Source organism: Crocuta crocuta, unplaced genomic scaffold (assembly GCF_008692635.1).
Source record: "Crocuta crocuta isolate KB4526 unplaced genomic scaffold, BGI_CrCroc_1.0 scaffold189, whole genome shotgun sequence".
Classification (NCBI taxonomy): Eukaryota; Metazoa; Chordata; class Mammalia; order Carnivora; family Hyaenidae; genus Crocuta; species Crocuta crocuta.
In genome coordinates this window covers 1,307,175-1,325,208 of record NW_027551564.1, presented here as the reverse complement: position 1 = coordinate 1,325,208, position 18,034 = coordinate 1,307,175, and the positions used below count along the sequence as shown (strand labels likewise).

General features: G+C 35.8%; 1 pseudogene; it reads left to right on the top strand.

Moving 5' to 3' along the window:
- Positions 1-6,537: 6,537 nt before the first annotated feature.
- Positions 6,538-7,490, top strand: LOC144219966 (leucine zipper protein 2-like; annotated as a pseudogene).
- Positions 7,491-18,034: the final 10,544 nt, after the last annotated feature.

The following is an 18,034-nucleotide window of genomic DNA, read 5'->3' as shown; positions in this document are numbered from 1 at the left end:
GGAAATGGAGGGTGAAAAGAAGTTACTGATGCTTAGCAGTCAAGAAATCCAGCCAAGCAAATGTTGGGAGTTCCTTGATTAGATTTAAGGCCTAGGAATAACCTCAGTAAAAAGGAAATCCATTTTGTCTTCATGATTAGTTTTGTGTATAATATAATATGACTCCACTTGGGCTCTTGACTCTGAATTCTAGGCTCTGGTTTCCACTCTTATTTTTCAAGCTGTGGCTTCTTTTTTGTTGTTTGTTTAAATTCTTTAGTCAATTAATTACTATCTTCTTATATTTTATTATAGGCAGAAAAAAAAAACACCCACAGGTGGCACCATCACCTTGGAAATCTCTTTAGATATAATACAAAGTCATATTTCGTCAATCTTATTTTATCTCCCTGCTTTAATTTCTGCTGGAATAAATCAAAATAGTTTTACGACTTTGCTTGTCAAATACCAATCTATACATTTCTCACTGATACAGATGCTCTAAAAATAGCTACCATGCAATTATCATAGACTACAAAATTTCTATCCTGCTTTTTCCCCTTCTGAAAATTGGGTAAAGAAGGTTCCTAGTGGTTAGGAAAGAGTAAGCACCAAAATCTTTACTACCATGCTCATCTCAAATCTGAACTTGTAAAAAATTGTCTGTGTAGAATAACATGTTAGCCTCAGTGACTTTTTGTTGTCTGTAGCAAAATATAAGGATTTTTATTTAAAAATGGTCACAAATGATGGATTATTTTTCATTACAAAGATGCCTTTAAGAAAAGCAGTGTTTTCTTTTAAACTTTCTAAACACCTGCTGTTTATTCTGTGGAGTGTGTGTGTGAGCATGAATGTGTATGTGTTGTGAATACTTGGATTCAGCAGGAAGGTGGCATAGTGAGTCGGTACTCAGACTTGATCATGATGAAGACTATAAACCCATGTGTTTTGGTAAGTAAGAGTCCAGGATTTGACAAGTATTTTCTAAGAACTTCTATAGTCTTCCTTTCCCTTTCTCTTTCCCTTTCCCTATCTTTCTGTCTTTCTGTCTTTCTCTCTTTCTTTCGACACCAAAAGGCACAGGATTCCCTCCGTTGTAAGAAAGACTTGACATCTGAGAAACTGAGCATTACATACAGCACTTAGTCTTTTCAAGCCTGTTTTCAATTCTCCCTCTTTGAGGATGTACAACATTCCTCCATTGTTTCTGAATCTTGCAAAACTATACTAGGGAGTTCACCAAATCTGTGACAGTATACTCCTCTGTGTTACACTCGAGTCCTCCTCCGCCCAATCTAAATGCACTTGGGGAATGTGTTTGTACCACAGCTTGGATTTATGTTTCAACATAATTATTATAGATTACAAAGTACACCAAAGTGAATAATCTAATTTTCTTACATTTCCAATGGTACTAGATTATAATCAAAGGAGATACCAACATGCTTTGGTAATCAGTGACATTGTCAAGTATATCAGGAATTCAAAATATATGCAGTTGCCCTCATCCTTTGCAAATATCACACTCCAATCCAACTCCTACACCTACAACTAAACACATAGAACCTCAAAACAATTCTGATCCTTTCTTATCTGTACTGAATGGAGTCAAATCTTCACAGTTTTCAAAAATGTGTAAATATTATTTGTGTTGGATTATCTACTCCTATCATATTACTGTATCTTTGTTATATATAAAACAAGAATAAAATAGTAATACTTATTTCAAAAGAATGAATGTGTTATCAATGAAATGATGTAAATAAAATGCTTAGATACGTGTTTGATATAAACAGAGCTAAATAAATAAACATTGACAGTTATTATGAATAGCTGGGTCCTCACTAACACCTTAATCCCTGTCCTTTTCTTCAGGCCAGTCTCTGCAGTCCTCCTTAAAACAGCGAGTTAATCTAGCAGTAGAGTACTATTCATTTGAGATCACAGACAATAGGAAAACACATTCAAGACGAATAACCCTAAATCAAAACAGAGGGATTTTTGTCTGGCTGACGCTTATATACACCACATGGAGTGTCAAACACAGGCTTATTTTTACTCACCACCACAGTACTTGGGGAACATGTGGCTCTTAAGTAGGAGAGCTTGCCTCTGTGACACTGTCATTTCTGGCATATTATAATTAATGTCAGCTACAAGTAAACTATTATTTACAACAATATGCTGTGTTGGGATCATCTTAAATAAAATGAGTTAAATATGGAATCAAGCCCACAAAGTTAAAAATAAAAAGAATATAATTTTTACATGACAGTAGTTTATATTTCTACTGCACAATTCAGGCGCAGGAAATATGTTTTAACAGAAGGAAAGGGTGCCCTCTAGTGTTTTAATTAAAGATGGACAATTAGATAAACTGATTCATTTCCCTTTTGAATTTATATATATTAGGGTCTCAACTGAAAATTACATTATATAGAGTATAAATTAAGAAAATATGTGAGTAGACTATGAGTATAAGGTGTTAGTAAAACACATGGTGTTTCTGATTAAAATTTTTGACATCAAGCATAGAAAGGATTGGATGAAAGATCAGATTCAGTTACGCTGATTTCCTCTTCTATGACCTAATAAAACACCGCTCCTCTGCTTCTAAGGTTTGCTCCAGGCTGGGGACTGCTACATGTTTGTAAATAATATTATGAATGTCAGTGTAAACATTACATAGACACAAACATTTTTATCACAAAGATGTTGATTGTACACTACTACGTTTCCCTTAAATTGATTGCTTCCATATCCTTGAGTGATAATGTTAGCTGTATTGGATCAAAACATAACGTAAATTACTTTAAAAAATGTATTTAAAAATGTTCCACTGGACATGGTCAGAATTTCTATACATTTTATTAGAGTGAAGATTAAGATACTGCATTGTCAATTTTCCCCCAATCTGAAACTAATAGGCAATGATGGAATGGGAAAAGATAGTTGCAAATGACATACCAGATAAAGGGTTAGTATCCAAAATCTATAAGGAACTCACCAAACTCCACACCCGAAAAACAACCCAGTGAAGAAATGGGCAGATGAAGAGACACATCTCCAAAGAGGACACCCAGATGGCCAACAGACACATGAAACATTGCTCAGCATCCCTCCTCATCAGGGAAATACAAATCAAAACCACACTGAGATACCACCTCATGCCGGTCAGAGTGCCTAAAATGAGCAAATCAGAGGACTCTAGATGCCGGCGAGGATGTGGAGAAACGGGCACCCTCCTACACTGTTAGTGGGAATGTAAACTGGTACAGCCCCTCTGGAAAACTGTGTGGAGGTTCCTCAAAAAATTAANTTTTTTTTTTTTTTTTTTTTTTCACCAAGTGAGCTTCTAGCCCTATATGATACCTTGCTATGGGCTGAAATGTGCCCCTGAAAATGTATATGTTGAAGTTCTAGTCCTTTAGTACCTCAGAAGGTGACTGTGTTTGGAGAGAAGACCTTCAAAGTACTTGATGGTAAATGAGATCTCTGGGGCAGGCCTTATTTCAATATGACTGGTGTCCTTATAAGCAGGGGAGATTAGGACACAGACAGAAGGGAGGCAATGGGAGGACAGAGTAGCAGGCCACACACAAGCCAAAGAGATGCCCCAGAAGAAGTCATCTCTGCCAACACTTTGAGCTCAGACTTCTAGGCTCCAGAACTGTAGGGGAATACACTTCTGTTATTTAAACCACTTAATCTGTGGTACTTTGTTACAGCAGCCTTAGGAAAACAGATTCTGTTTTTCTCCACCTTGTAAAATTTTGAACTTTATTTTTATATTTTATTTTTTTAAGTTTATTTATTTTTGAGAGAGAGAGAGAGACAGAGAGAAAGAGAAACAGCAAGCATGAGCAGGGGAGGGGCAAAGAGAGAGGGAGACAGAATACCAAGCAGGCTCCACATTGTCAGTGCAGAGCCTGATGTGGGGCTTGGTCTCACGAACCCAACCATGAGATTATTCCCCGAGCCGAAATCAAGAGTCAGACACTTAACAGCCTGAGCCCCCTGGGTGGCCCTGAAATTTATTTTTCGAGAAAACATTACTTTCAAATAATTTTTGAGCTTTAGTAAAGGAAACTTAAACATAAAATGGTAATCAGTAATATAAACTTGCCCACAATAGATGGTAAATAAATATCAGTAATCCATTTTATTAGCTGGGCCTATGGCTCTGCTTTTCCTCCACCACAATGACAGTGTTGTCACTGTATATTCTTTCCTCCTCTTTTTGCCTAGGCCAGCCACACTGCCACTCCCTCTCCACAAAACAGTGGACCCACTGGCCGTAGAGGACAAACAGTGCAGGAAGTCCCCACCTTGTTGACTGATCAGTCTTGGGGAGAAGCAAAGGAAGTAGTGCCTGGTTATGTAACTCTTTCATGTAAATTGTGTGTGTGTTTGTGTGTGTGTGTGTGTGTGTGTGTACACACACGTGCCTATTTCCTAGGGTTACTGTGACCATCATATATGTAAAATGTCTGAAATACTTAGAGAAGTAACCTAATACAAGTTAAGTAAATACAACTTAATACAAAATTAAGCACAGGATAATTTGCACAAGTTATATTAAAGTTAACAAATTATCCATTTTGTTTACTATGAAATCAATAAACTCTGAAACCTCAAAGTTACTTGTAATACAAACACCACTGATTTCTCAAACTTTCTTATTCTATGAGATGAGATCAGTATCTCAACACTCCAGAAATAAGAGAATCTTTGAAAAAAAGTGTCTACCAAGTAGTGATGAAATTCTATTTTTGACAGGAAAATTCCTACTCTTTCTTGAGGTCATCAGTGTAAATGCTCAATTGGCAGCCTCATTACCCTTTTATGAATAAAACTACAATAACAAATTCAAAGTATATTTTATTCAATGCCATTTTGTAGTAAGACCTGACAGGTATATTACTGAAAGACCCAGATTGTAATTTCTACTGAATTTATACTTGAACTACAAAAGCTCCAGGAACTCTGCAAATAACAATGGATAAATCGATGCTAGGGCATTGGGTTTAGAAATCAGATGTTTCTGAAGTATATTCAATTGGTTGTCACTATTGGAGACCTTTTCTTTTTTGTGTATGTCTGTGAAGATTATGTAAAAATTCTTAAAAGTCAGAGAAATTGGAAACCAGAACACAGACTGCTAATCATGAAATTGTTTTTACCTTAAAAGTCTCCCCAATTAAGATAAAAATCCTCATAAAATCTAGAAGAGGTTCATTTCAAATTAGCATATCTGAATGGACTCAATGGATTGTTTATTTCAAAGTTAGGCATCTTCTGGCCAGTGCTGCAGTCTGTGGATTGGAAAATGAGAGTAAATAACACTTTTATTTGGCACATCTAATAATTTTTAAAAACTGGGAATATTTTCATATTCATTATGCTCTATATTCCTTACGCAAAACTTTTAAGGTTAACATTTGCTATATAGTTCATCAGGGTAGAATCGATAATGGTACCGCCAAGGAATTACAGCTTTTATACTTTTGATTGTTATCATACTTTATCACTATTTACTCGCATTTTTAAAAATTTTATTTAAATCCACCTTGGTTAACATATAGTGTAATAATGGTGCCCGGAGTAGAATTTAGTGATTCATCACTCACATGTAACACTCAGTGCTCATCCCAAGTGTCTTCTTTTTTTAAAGTATTTTAATGTTTATTTATTTTTGAGAGAGAGAGAACACGAGAGAGCGAGAGAGCGAGAGAGCGAGAGAGAGAGAGAGAGAGAGAGTGCACAAGTTGGGGAGGGGCAGAGACAAAGGGAGACACATAATCAGAAACAGCTCCAGGTTGTGAGCTGTCAGCACAGAGCCTGATGCGGGGCTTGAGCCCACGAACAGCGAGATCATGACCTGAGCCAAAGTCAGTCATTTAACTGGGTCACCCAGGTGCCCCCAACTGCCTTCTTAATGCTCATTACCCACTGAGCACATCCTCCCAAACCACAGCCTGCCAGCAACCCCAGTTTGTTCTCTGTATTGAAGAATCTCTCATGGTTTGCCTCATTCTCTCTCTGCCCCTCCCCCACTGGCGTTCTGCCTCTCTTTCTCTCAAAAAATAAATAAATGTAACAAAAAAAAATTTTTAAAAAGGAAGAAAATCTGAATGATCATTGGAATTACATGAAGGGAACTTTTTAAAAATTTATCTTTTTTTAATGTTTTATTTATTTCTGAGAGAGAGAAAGAGAGACAGCATGAACAGGGGAGGGTCAGAGAGAGAGGGAGACACAGAATCCAAAACAGGCTCCAGGCTTTGAGCTGTCAGCACAGAGCCCGATGCGCGGCTCGAACCCACAAACGGTGAGATCATGACCTGAGCCAAAGTCGGACGCTCAACTGGCTGAGCCACCCAGGTGTCCCTAAAATTTATCTTTTAATTTGTTTTTGTCTCTTGGTCTTCACCTCACAGCTACTAAACTAATATAGCTAGAAAATCTTATCAACTCTCCTGAGCTCTTTCTACCTAAAGCTTCACTGTGTGGCCCCAGATGTAACATGTAATTTCCAGGACTTATTAATTTTTTTTAAAGACTGAAATGGAAAGAAAGAGCAAAATGACCAAGATCTCCAGAATGAGAATAAAAGCTTGAAGAACAAACTCTTGTCCGGAAGCAAGCTGTGTGGCCATTCATGCAGAAGAGTCAAAAAAAAAATCCAAGCCCAGCTGAAGGAGCTTCATTACGGGAAGAGGGATTTATTATTTAAGGCCCAACAACTTACTGATCTGGAACGAAAATTAGCTGTGGCCAAAAGTGAGCAGGAGAGAGGCGGCTCAGTCGGCTAAGAGTCCGACTTCGGTTCAGGTCATGAGTTCACGGTTAGTGGGCTCAAGCCCTTCATCGGGCTCTGTGCTGACAGCTAGCTCAGAGCCTGGAGCCTGTTTTGGATTCTGTGTCTCCCTCTCTCTCTGACCATCCCCTGCTCAAGCTGTCTCTCTCTCATTCTCTCTCTCTCTCTCAGAAATAAATAAAAACATTAAAAAAAAAAAGTGCGCCAGAGAAACAATCTCTTGACCAGGACTCACAGCTCCAGAGCTGAAAGCTATGAAAGAGACTGTTCATCTCTGCCTGCCAACTGTGTTCTGTAATCAACCACCTTCGCTTTGAGTCTAGCCAGGACCAATCCAACTCAGATGTCAGTTCCACCAGGACCAGTTGGCAGTATGATTCCTGATGCAAGGACAAAAATCAAGCCTCAACAATCCTTTTCTGGAAGCAATGAAAGCTCTCAAATTGAGACAACACAGGAAGAAAATCTGAACACTACTGAGTGCAATCCTCTAAATCTTTTACAAGAGCACAGGACCTGTTCAATGAAGCACAGTGACAATCCCTCAACCAATGCTACAATAGAGCCAGTGACTACCCCACAGAAATTGCAAATCCTTCCTTGTACTGAATGTGAGGTGAAAAAATCCACGGAAAAACAACTGACCAACTTTGAAGGGAGGGCAACTAGAGAAGAAAAAATACTGTAAATATCAAGAAACTGTGTTAAAAACATCCATTTATGATTGTCGACATACTCTTTTTCAACCACAGGCTTGATGGAAATACTAAGTTATTGAAGCATGCAGCTTTTTCACAATTTTATGTAACTTTATATAGTCTACAAATTTTCCAAAAGATTCCAGGCCAATTATGATCCTTAAGCAATAACCTAATTAAAATGGATATCCACAGGCTTAAAAAAAAAAAAAAAAAAAAGAAAATCTTATCAAGAAACAAACTGTCAAATGACTGAGAGTTATTGATTCAGATGTAAATCTTCCACGTAAGATGTGAACTCTGGTTGATCATATAACTTCTCCAAACCTCAATTTTATTATCCATTGGAAGAAAAATATTATCTAACTCATAATGTAGTTTTGCATATTAATTAAGTAAACACATACAAAGTATTTACATGGGTTCTAGCAAAGGGTGAAACTCTCTAAATAATGAGTATTACTTTACTAGACTGGGGGCTAATTGTGTGGTCTCTGAAAGAGGAAGAGGGATGTTAGTATTTACAGTCATTAGTGGTGTTTGCCTACACAACAGACATTGAATGTTTTTCAGATGCCAGATACTTTACAATGTGTTACAGAGATATTTATTAAATATGCACGTTCCTAAGATACCCCATTACAGTTATTTATTTCTATTCCTCTCTCTGGATTTCACTTTGGAGATGACTTTGTTAGCCAAGGGCTAATCTGGACTATTTTTGTGTGGTAAGTTTAACAATATTAAAAAAAAATTCCCTAGTACTGACTTTTCAAAATAAATCCCTAGAGATCCTTAGAGATTTACAAGATATATATCCTTAGTGACTCGCCAAATAATATTAGTGTATTTGCTTACAGTGGAGGAAAGTGTAGTCTGACAGGTGTATCGCTTTCCTCTTCTTGCCTGTGTCAAGTGGCTCCTTTCTTTCCAGAGCAGAAGTTCTTAAAAAAAAGTCATCAGGCTGTCAATCTGGTCAATTTTTTTTTTCTTTTTTCTGATCTAATTATAAGTATTTGTTTAAAATTAAAATGTCCAAATTTGGAAGAGCAGGAACAGATATTTTTGAATGGTTTAAATGGTAGTTTATATATAGTTTAAAAAATAATGAGACTAAAATTTTCCCTCGTTAGGAGGGAAAATATACTTCATTTTTTATATGCTAGTAGTAACATTATGAATATAAAAAGTGTATCACTTGAAAGTTGGTTGTGAATCTCACTATGGGTACACTGGATTCCATCTAGTAATTTCTTTTTAGAGTTTTAGTACACCAGCTACATTAAAACTTAAACATTGTAAGCCAAGGTTTAAGTTAGAGTATAAACTTCTAATAATAATTAAAAAGTCAAGGTGCAAGGGAATGAAACTTTTTTCTTAATGTAGATTAGAAAACACATGTCTAAGAATTTTTCTAAAATGCTGTTTAATCATAATGGTACAACATTTATACCTGATAATTGCAATTTCTTAAAATACCATTCTAAAATTATTTTATTTGTATTAGTATTTTTGAAATAAGTGCATTTTATAGATGAAGTAAATGCATGAAATTATTTAAAACCATTATTCATGCCCCCCAAAGCCCAATAACTGTGTCCATGAAGATCTCACCCAAAAGGACATAGTTCTTTAGACTGAAGTGATGCCAAAATTCAAGTCCCTGACTTCTTACCAAATGCTTATTGACAATGTCTCTGCATATTAATAACTATATCCAGTCTCCTATACATCCCCTGTGAGAACATATGAGTTAAATAAACTCATTCATGGTAATATTTGTTACACATTATTTAAGAGGTTCTCATTCCCTAAGATATTTTACTTCATTTCCCAATAGTTCTGAGCACATTAGATGTATGAATGGCCTTCCTAAACTAACCTCCATCCCCTCAGTACTGGTCATTCTCCCTCACTTCCCTCACTTAAGCTTCAAACAGGCGAAACTAATTCTGCCTTCCAAATAGCCCATGTTGTAAACTAATTCTGCCTTCCAAATAGCCCATGTTGTAAACTAATTCTGCCCTCCAAATAGCCCATGTTGTATAGTACACTCATGTATTTAGAATTGCCTTCCCATCAGAACTCACCCTCAACTGTTTTGTCTGCTACTGACACTTCATGACACTAATGTATCTCCTTGGGGAGATTTCACCTACCATCATTTTTTTCTTTACCTGCTTTATAAAAAGTACACGTTAAGGACCTCACACATTTGTTAGTGTATTATGGACTCTGGGAATATATACACTTAACTCTACCTGATTCTCACCATACGCTCTGTCCTCTGTGCCTTTAGTACACTATGAAGAACCCCCCACAATCATCCCCAGACTTAATTCCTAGAAGGCAAACTGTCTAATTCGCTTCCTCAGACAGTTTAGTAAAAAGCAAAAGTATTTAGAATAAAATACATGACAAAATACATAGAGGGGAAAATGCTACACTGGTAAACAGCAAAAAAGATACTACAGGAAATTTATCTTTAACAACTTCATTGAATTAAATTTGTATACAATAAATTACCCTTGTCAAGTATATATTTTGGCAAGTTGTAACAAATACAGTAGTCCTATCACCACCACCACAACCAAAATTTCAAACATTTCTATGTCAGTAAGTTCCCTATATTCCTTCGTAGTCAATCCCTGATCCCTCTCCTGATGCCAGACAAATACTAATTTGTTTAATGACACTGTAGTTGGCTTTTCTATAATCTCCTATCAAGGAGAATATACAATATATAGCCTTTTGTTCTTGGGTTCCTTTACTGAGCATAATGTTTTTAAGATTCATTCATTTTGTTATATTAGTAATTTGTTCCTTTTAATTGTGGAGCAATATTTCATTGTATGGGTATATCAAAACTTGTTTATCCATTCACCAGTTAATGGATATTTAAGTTGTTTCCATTTTTTAAACAATTATAAATGATGTTGCTATAAACAGAGTATCAATATATGTGTAACATATGTTTTCATTTCACTTGAGCAGATACACAGGAGGGGAATTACTGGTTCTGTGGTTAAGTGTACATTTCACTTTTAAAGAAACTACCAAATTGTTTTTTTTTTCCTAAAGTGGTTGTAACTCTTTAACATTCCTAGTAACAATACATGAGAGTTCAAGCTCCTATATATGAATGTCAATACTTAGTATTGTGAACATGGAGATTTCATGGTTTTAATTTCCATTTTCCTGAAGACTAATAATGTTTCACCTCCTTTTCATACTTTTTTAAAGTTTATTTTTGAGACAGAGAGAGACAGAGCACGAGCACCGGGGTGGGCAGAGAGAGAGAAAGACAGAATCTGAAGGAGGCTCGAGGCTCCAAGCTGTCAGCACAAAGCCCGAGTGGAGCTTGAACTTATGGATGGCAAGATCATGTCCTGAGCCAAAGTCAGTTGTTCAACTGACTGAGCCACCCAGGCGCCCCAATGTTTGACTTCTTTAAAAGTTTTTTTTTTATTTTATTTTTTATAGTTTATTTATTTTTGAGACAGAGAGACAGAGCATGATCAGGGGAGGGGCAGAGAGAGGGAGACATAGAATCTGAAGCAGGCTCCAGGCTCTGAGATGCCAGCGCAGAACCTGACACAATGCTCTAACCCATGAACCACGAGATCATGACCTAAGCTGAAGTCAGACGTTTAACTGACTGAGCAACCCAGGCACCCCTGCTCGACCTCCTTTAATGTGCTTATTGGTTATTCATACATCTTCGTTTGTGAAGTGTACCTTTGCTAAGTGTACCTTAGACTGTCTTACTATTGATTTGCAGTGTTCCTTCATATATTCTGGAAATATGTTCTTTGTTAGATAGATGTTATACAAATATTTACTCTTATCCTGTGGTTTCCTTTTTATTTTATTAATGCTTACTTTAGAAGGAAAGATATCTTAATTTTGATGAATTGCAACTTTGTATTTTATTATATGAAATATATGTGCCTAGCCTAATGACACAAATACTTCCCTCTACATTCTTCAAGAGGTTTTACATTTGTAGCATTCCTTATTAAGACTATGATCCACTTCAAATTAATTCTTGTAAAGCATGAGGCTGAGTCTAGGTTCATTTATTCCCTTAAAGACATCCATTTGTTCCAGAACTATTTGTTGAATACTATCCCTTCCCTATTGAATTATCTTGGCGTCTTTGTAAAAATTCAGTTGACCATAAAATGTAGGTATGTATTTTTTTTTTATATTCAATCATGTTCCATTAAATTTATATATTGTGCTATCACAGTGTTTTGATTATCCTAGTTTTATAGTAAGTCACAAAAGCAGATCATAGGAGTCCCAAACTCTTTTCTTTAAAAAAAAAAAAAAAAAAATTTAGGCTATTCTAAGTCCTTTAATTTTTTTTGTTATAACCTAATATTTTCTAAAAATAATCTAAAAGTAGTCTAAATTAGAGATTAGCTGTTGGTTCTTCCTAATTTCATATAAAAACTAGGCCCCCAACAACTGGACACAAGTTGATGGGTTCTTTTTAGTTTATTTTTCAAATTCCATCTTCAACATAGAGGAAAAAGTTTAGCATTTAACACAGGGGTAAGCTAAGAGCATAACTTGCATTGGCTAACAAGTTTATTTCTAATTTTCCCTGGAAATTTGTCTTGAAAAGGAATTTTGTACTGCATCTGAAGTCCAGGAAGAGAACTACGGCTCCTTGGGAATGACTACAGCACATGCACCCTGGGGTCACTGACGCACAACAGCTGTGTAATTCACATCACTGACCGCCTCACTTACTTACCATCGGTGAATCTTTATAGATCTGCCGCCTACCAGGAAAAATTAGAAAAACAAAAACAAAAACGCCCTAATAAATGTTTGATTTGTGAAACTTAAATTAAAAAACTATAACATTAATTACTTTAGAGATACTGTAATCATATTAATGCCACATTGGAAATAATGAAGCTATATTATTTTGCTAAATTCAATACATATGGTAATTATACTTAGGAATATTAATTTTTAAATAAAAGCCATAATTTATACATCTGTGTTTGGTTGATAATATTCTGCTTTTTGTGTGTGTGTGTGTGTGGTTTAATAAATGGAGAATAGATCTCTCCATAAAGCTCAACATGATTATAATGTATGTCAAAAGTGGCTGACAACTGTTTTAATGTTTAAGTTTTTTGTTTTTAAAAATATAAGGTCCCCTATAGAACAAAACACATAAGAATATTAGAAGATTAACATAACCCCAAATCCCATTTAAAGGGGAATGTTGTATAATAAATCATTAAGTGTCTGTTTTCCACGATTCGTGGAAATATCCTATGTGATGTGGGAAACAAAGGCAGAAGGAAATGGTAGGTAAAATTAAATTTCCTTGTAACCTGCAGCCCATTGACAAATAGTTGAGGCATTTCTCCAGGAACTCCCAACTCTCCTAATGTTAATGTTTTGTTAGAGAGAAAAACAACCTTAGCTTGACAATAGCAAGGCCTCCAATATTCCTGGAATCTTCTTTAGCATACCAAAGTCCTTGTGGAACCTTCCCCATGATTTTACCTCCCCCAGCTTCATAGTATGTAATGAGTGTCTCCTCAGGTCAGCAATTTCTGTCCACTGGCCCTGTCCCTGTGCTTTAATAAAAATCACCTTTTTTGTACCAAAGACATCTCAAGAATTCTTTCTGGGCCATCAGCTCTGAACCTCCATTCCCCCAAAACCCCATCATATGTAATACAAATTATTTAAGATATTTTTGGAGGTTTAAATAGCTTTCAAAGTCTTGAATGTTACAATTATTCCTCATAAATGTTTCTTTGCAACACTTATTATCTTAATGTGAAATTCAGATACAAAGATTGCTAGGTCAAAGGGTATAAACATTTTAAAGGCTTTTATATGTATTGCCTAATTAACTTCCAGAGCATTTCACCAGTTTACTCTTCCCTCAGGCAATCTGAGTGTTACCTTTTTTCAGGGGTGGGTTGTCTTATTGTTCTTCAGTCTTTGGAACCGAATGTGTGTTTAGGTTCCAGTTCCTCCTTTTCCAAGTGTGTGCTGCTCCTGTCTATTTCCACACTAAATTTAGATGACAGCATACTAGTGGGCATATGAAAGTTTGGCCATCATTTCTTTTTGAGGACTTTGTTTTCTTGCAAACAGCCTAAAGTCAATCTTAGCTAAAGCTGGTGAACGAGTTAGTGGACCAAAGTGATTTTGCTAAGTAACACTGGAAGACAACTGATTTTTAAATGTGACTTATAATTGGATTGAAAACACATCCCCAAAGAGGAATTATATAGGTTCCAAGCTTTGCTTGGAAGGAGGGGTTGTATATAGTGTTATAGTGTTTGTTACAAGTACCAGGTTTGTAATTTTATAATTTTATTGTTTTGACATTCTAATTTATCTTTGTCATCTGTTCTATTCAATCTCTCTTTCTCATCCTTTAATTTTTTTTTTACTTTAATATTTTTCTCCTATTAGTTTAAAATAATGAACACTATTTCCAGCTTGGATTGTTATCTCAGCAATTACAATGTACACATGTAAGTCGGGCTGAAGCTGAAGAACAAGCTGGTCTGTCACTGTGGCCACATAACCCAGCGCCTGTGCCGACATTCGAGTATCTCTGGTTAATAGTGTGCTGTATGAATCTCCAGCAAATTGCAAAAGAGACTTTCAGAGAAGATCCCCTGGGATTTGGAGTAAGGCCATTCATCCCTTTACTGGCAGAATATTCTCAGTGTGCAATGCAGCTCCTGTCATGCCACTGGCCCCTATCAGGTTTATATGACCATGGGACGCTGGGATAACCCACTCCTTATCAACATGAGCTTTCCTTCACAAAATGATTGTTATTAGATTTATTATGTCATTAGTTCCAGTAGGTCCAAGAGCAATCCATTGTAAAATGAAAATAGTACATTCAAAATTAGGCCCAAGTATGCCTAAAAACATAAGTAAATAATGAACAGGTACCCCTTTCCCTCAATTCATCTTGTGGCTTCATAGGATGTTCCCAATAATTAACTGACAGTAGCAAAAAGGTCTCATTCTGGTCAGGGGCAGAGATGAGTTAGCTTGATATATTGGTGATAGTCAGACATGGAATCTTGCTCCGTTATATCTCCACTCAGGTAGCTCCAAAGAAGTACAATGAAGGGAAATCCTCCACTGTAGAAAGATGTTTGAAATAGTTGGTTTTCCTTGCATTCTTTGGGGGTATAGAGAGAATTTCAAATTTATTCTTACAATTGTGATATCTTTGTAGTGTCCAACTTACATGAGGATCATATTCCAATAGAGTTTTAACCTGGGTAATCTGGAAGTTCACTCTCACCAAAATATTTTAGCAAATACCCCTCAGACAAAAAGTGGGTATAGGACCCAACTTACTCTTTTGGGATTCCAGACTTCACCAGTTTCCTAGCCTAATAATTCTTTCCCTTTCTTCCCAGTCACAAATCTCTTTGTAAAGATTATATTTTAATTATCACATACTTTTGTTTATTTGTAAAGAAATATTGATCTTGCTACCCAGTCCATTATATTACTGGAAATAGTTTGAATATCACATCATCAATGGCCAGTTAGAGCTATACAGAAGTCTGTAAACAAGTATACAGAGTCCCAGAATCATAACAAGATGACCAAAATTGTCAAATTTTTAATCTTCAAAAGACATCCCTTTGAAAGAGAAACTAGTCAGGTTTGAGAATTGAATAAGAAACATGATACCTTAAGCAAGATAAATAGTTTGTTAGGCTATTGGAAATTAGCAGGAGAATTAAGAAAGAGAAAAGATGGTGGACTGTAGGGCCGTTTAGAAAATTATTTTACGGGTTGCTTATACAAGGCTCAGTATACTCAGAGGAGGCGACCTATGGCAAACATTTCCAATAATTTGTATGTAAATTACCCACAAAGCATGCAATTTATAAAAAAGCTGAGAATGAGTTTATAAGATTGATTTTCTCCATTATTCCAGCTTTAGCTGTTAAAATATGTCTATATTCATTCATTCTTTCATCTGCTTACCAGTAACTGAAACGTTTCTCATAAAGCAGTCACATCCTAAGTCCCTTACTGTTCCCCAGGGAAATAACACTATATTTATCCAAGTATACGTCCAGGCTACTGACTTGATGTGATTTATGGTTCTAGGGTACTGTGGGCTTCAGAAGTACAAACCTTGTATCTTACTCATCTTCATGTCCCTGCTGCTAGAATATAGCTGGCCCTCCATAGCTGCTTATGTAATTTAATAAATTACCAGTTCTCTTCCTCAAAAATGATTCCTGACTCAATTGTCTTGAATGCCCAAGTTAGCTCTTCTTTGCATAAACATGGTTTGCAATTCAAATACACATGTACTATATTGAAGGGAATTATTTTGAGTCATATTTCTTAAAGGAAAAAACACCTATATCCTAAAATAAGCTTTTTAATAATATTATGAGTGCATCAAAAACAGAATGCCAATGATTTTTGCACAAAGAGTATAGTTTATGGGGTACACTGACTTCTGACACTACCTGGAATTAGGTTAAATTTCACAGATTAAGAGTAAGTGTGGAAGGCTGTTCTCAGTTCAGATAACTGTCACATGTTTGGGAATCCTCAGCCTATCCCTACTTCTGAGCACTGGCCACAAACTTGGGGGATCCCATTACCCACTCAGGTTTGATGAATCCCTAGAATTACTCACAGAACTCAGAAAAGCAACATACTTACAATTTTATAGCAACATGATACAAATCAGAAGCAGCCAAAGGAAGAGACCCATAGGGCAAGATCTGGGAAGGTCCCAGAGCTTTTTGTTGTCTCCAGGACATGTTACTGACATTGCACACTAATGTGTGACAATATGCAGAGGATTGCCAGTCAAGAAAACTCTGGTGCCCAGAGTTTTTACTGGGATTCAATCACAAACTGCCCATGTGGTTGACCTTTAGCCTCTTATCCCTTCCTGGAGGTTTGGGATAATAGCTTTAATTTCTAGTTCCTCTGAAGGTTAAAAATAACATGGTATGTTCCAAAGTCCCAACATAAATCACATTTGTTAGACAGTCCAGTAATCAAAATCCTCGGGCAAACAAAGACACTCCTATCAGGAAGAAGATTTCAGAGGCCTAGAGATTCTTTTTTAGTAATAGTCCAGAGGGAGGGCCAGACCTCTCTTTGAGTGAAGTTAATTCCTCACTACACAGGGGACATTTATGATGTGGAGTATCACTTGAAAGAATGCTGTTGTCACATTATAGTTATAGTGGCAAAGAGCAGAGATTTTCAAAGAAAACAGAAGTTAATGAATGGATATTTAAGCAAAGATCAATGACTTTGTGCTTTCATATGGAATTAGACTTCTCTAAGTCTCTTGACTACATTTTCACTGATCATCATCACCTCATTTGACTAGTTATTATCAGAATGTGTGCAAGATACTCTCACCAGGGAAACCTGAGCCTAGCAAATTTCACTAGAGATACCAGAGACTGAAGTGAGGAGCACTGCAAATCATCCAACAAAGGTGAAGTAAGCTGCAATAATTATCTTTTCCATTATTGGAGATAAGGTCAAAATCCATTATTAGTTTGCTGGAGTTGCCATAACAAAGCGTCACAAACTGGATGGCTTAAAAACAGATTTTTTCTCACACTTCTGGAGACTAGAAGTCTCAGGTCAAGACATCAACAGAATTGGTTTATTCTGAGGTCTTTCTTCTTGGTCTGTAGATCTTCATTCTATCTTCACATGGTGTTCCTTCTGTGTATGTGCCCCAATTTCCTTATAAGGACACCAGTCATGTTGGATTAGGGCCTACCTTCATCACTTCATTTTAACTTAATTATCTCTTTAAAGATCCTGTTTCTAAGTACAGTCCTATTCTAAGGTACTGTGGTTAGGACTTCAACATATGAATTCAGCCTATAGTACCTTGGATCCATTACGGCATCTTCACCAGTCTTAGCAGTGTTTTTTCCGTCCTGTTCACGAGCAGTATTATGAATACCTACTTTTCTGATGTCTCTGCAGTGTAAAATATTAAGTAGTTTCAAAAACTCTTATACTTCATGTATATGATAAACAGTAATATGAGTTTATTTCATTTAAGTGAATATTTTGCATCTGATGTTTTTCTACGATATTAATTAGGTAATTTTCATAGGAAATGAAATAAATAAGGATTATGATAATGGGAAATTTATAATTTCTTTAGCAATTAGCTATGTATTTTTTAAAAAACACCTAACTGTATGTTACTAAAATTCAAAAAAATGATAAAAAATGTATATAGATAAATCTAGGTAAAATTTTTAAAAATATTTATTTTTTGGATGTGATATTTAAACAATCTCATCCCAATGTTATTATTTTAAATTGAATAAAGAAGCAATGGGGGCTGTTAAAATAACTTTTGATTATTGTTTCCTATAAAAATAATTTATATATACTTTTGAATTTATTGGAATGTGTAATATCTAGATTTCTTTCTTTCTATGAGTTATTTTATAGTCTTCTATAAAGATGAATTACATAAAAGTGTATCATCTTG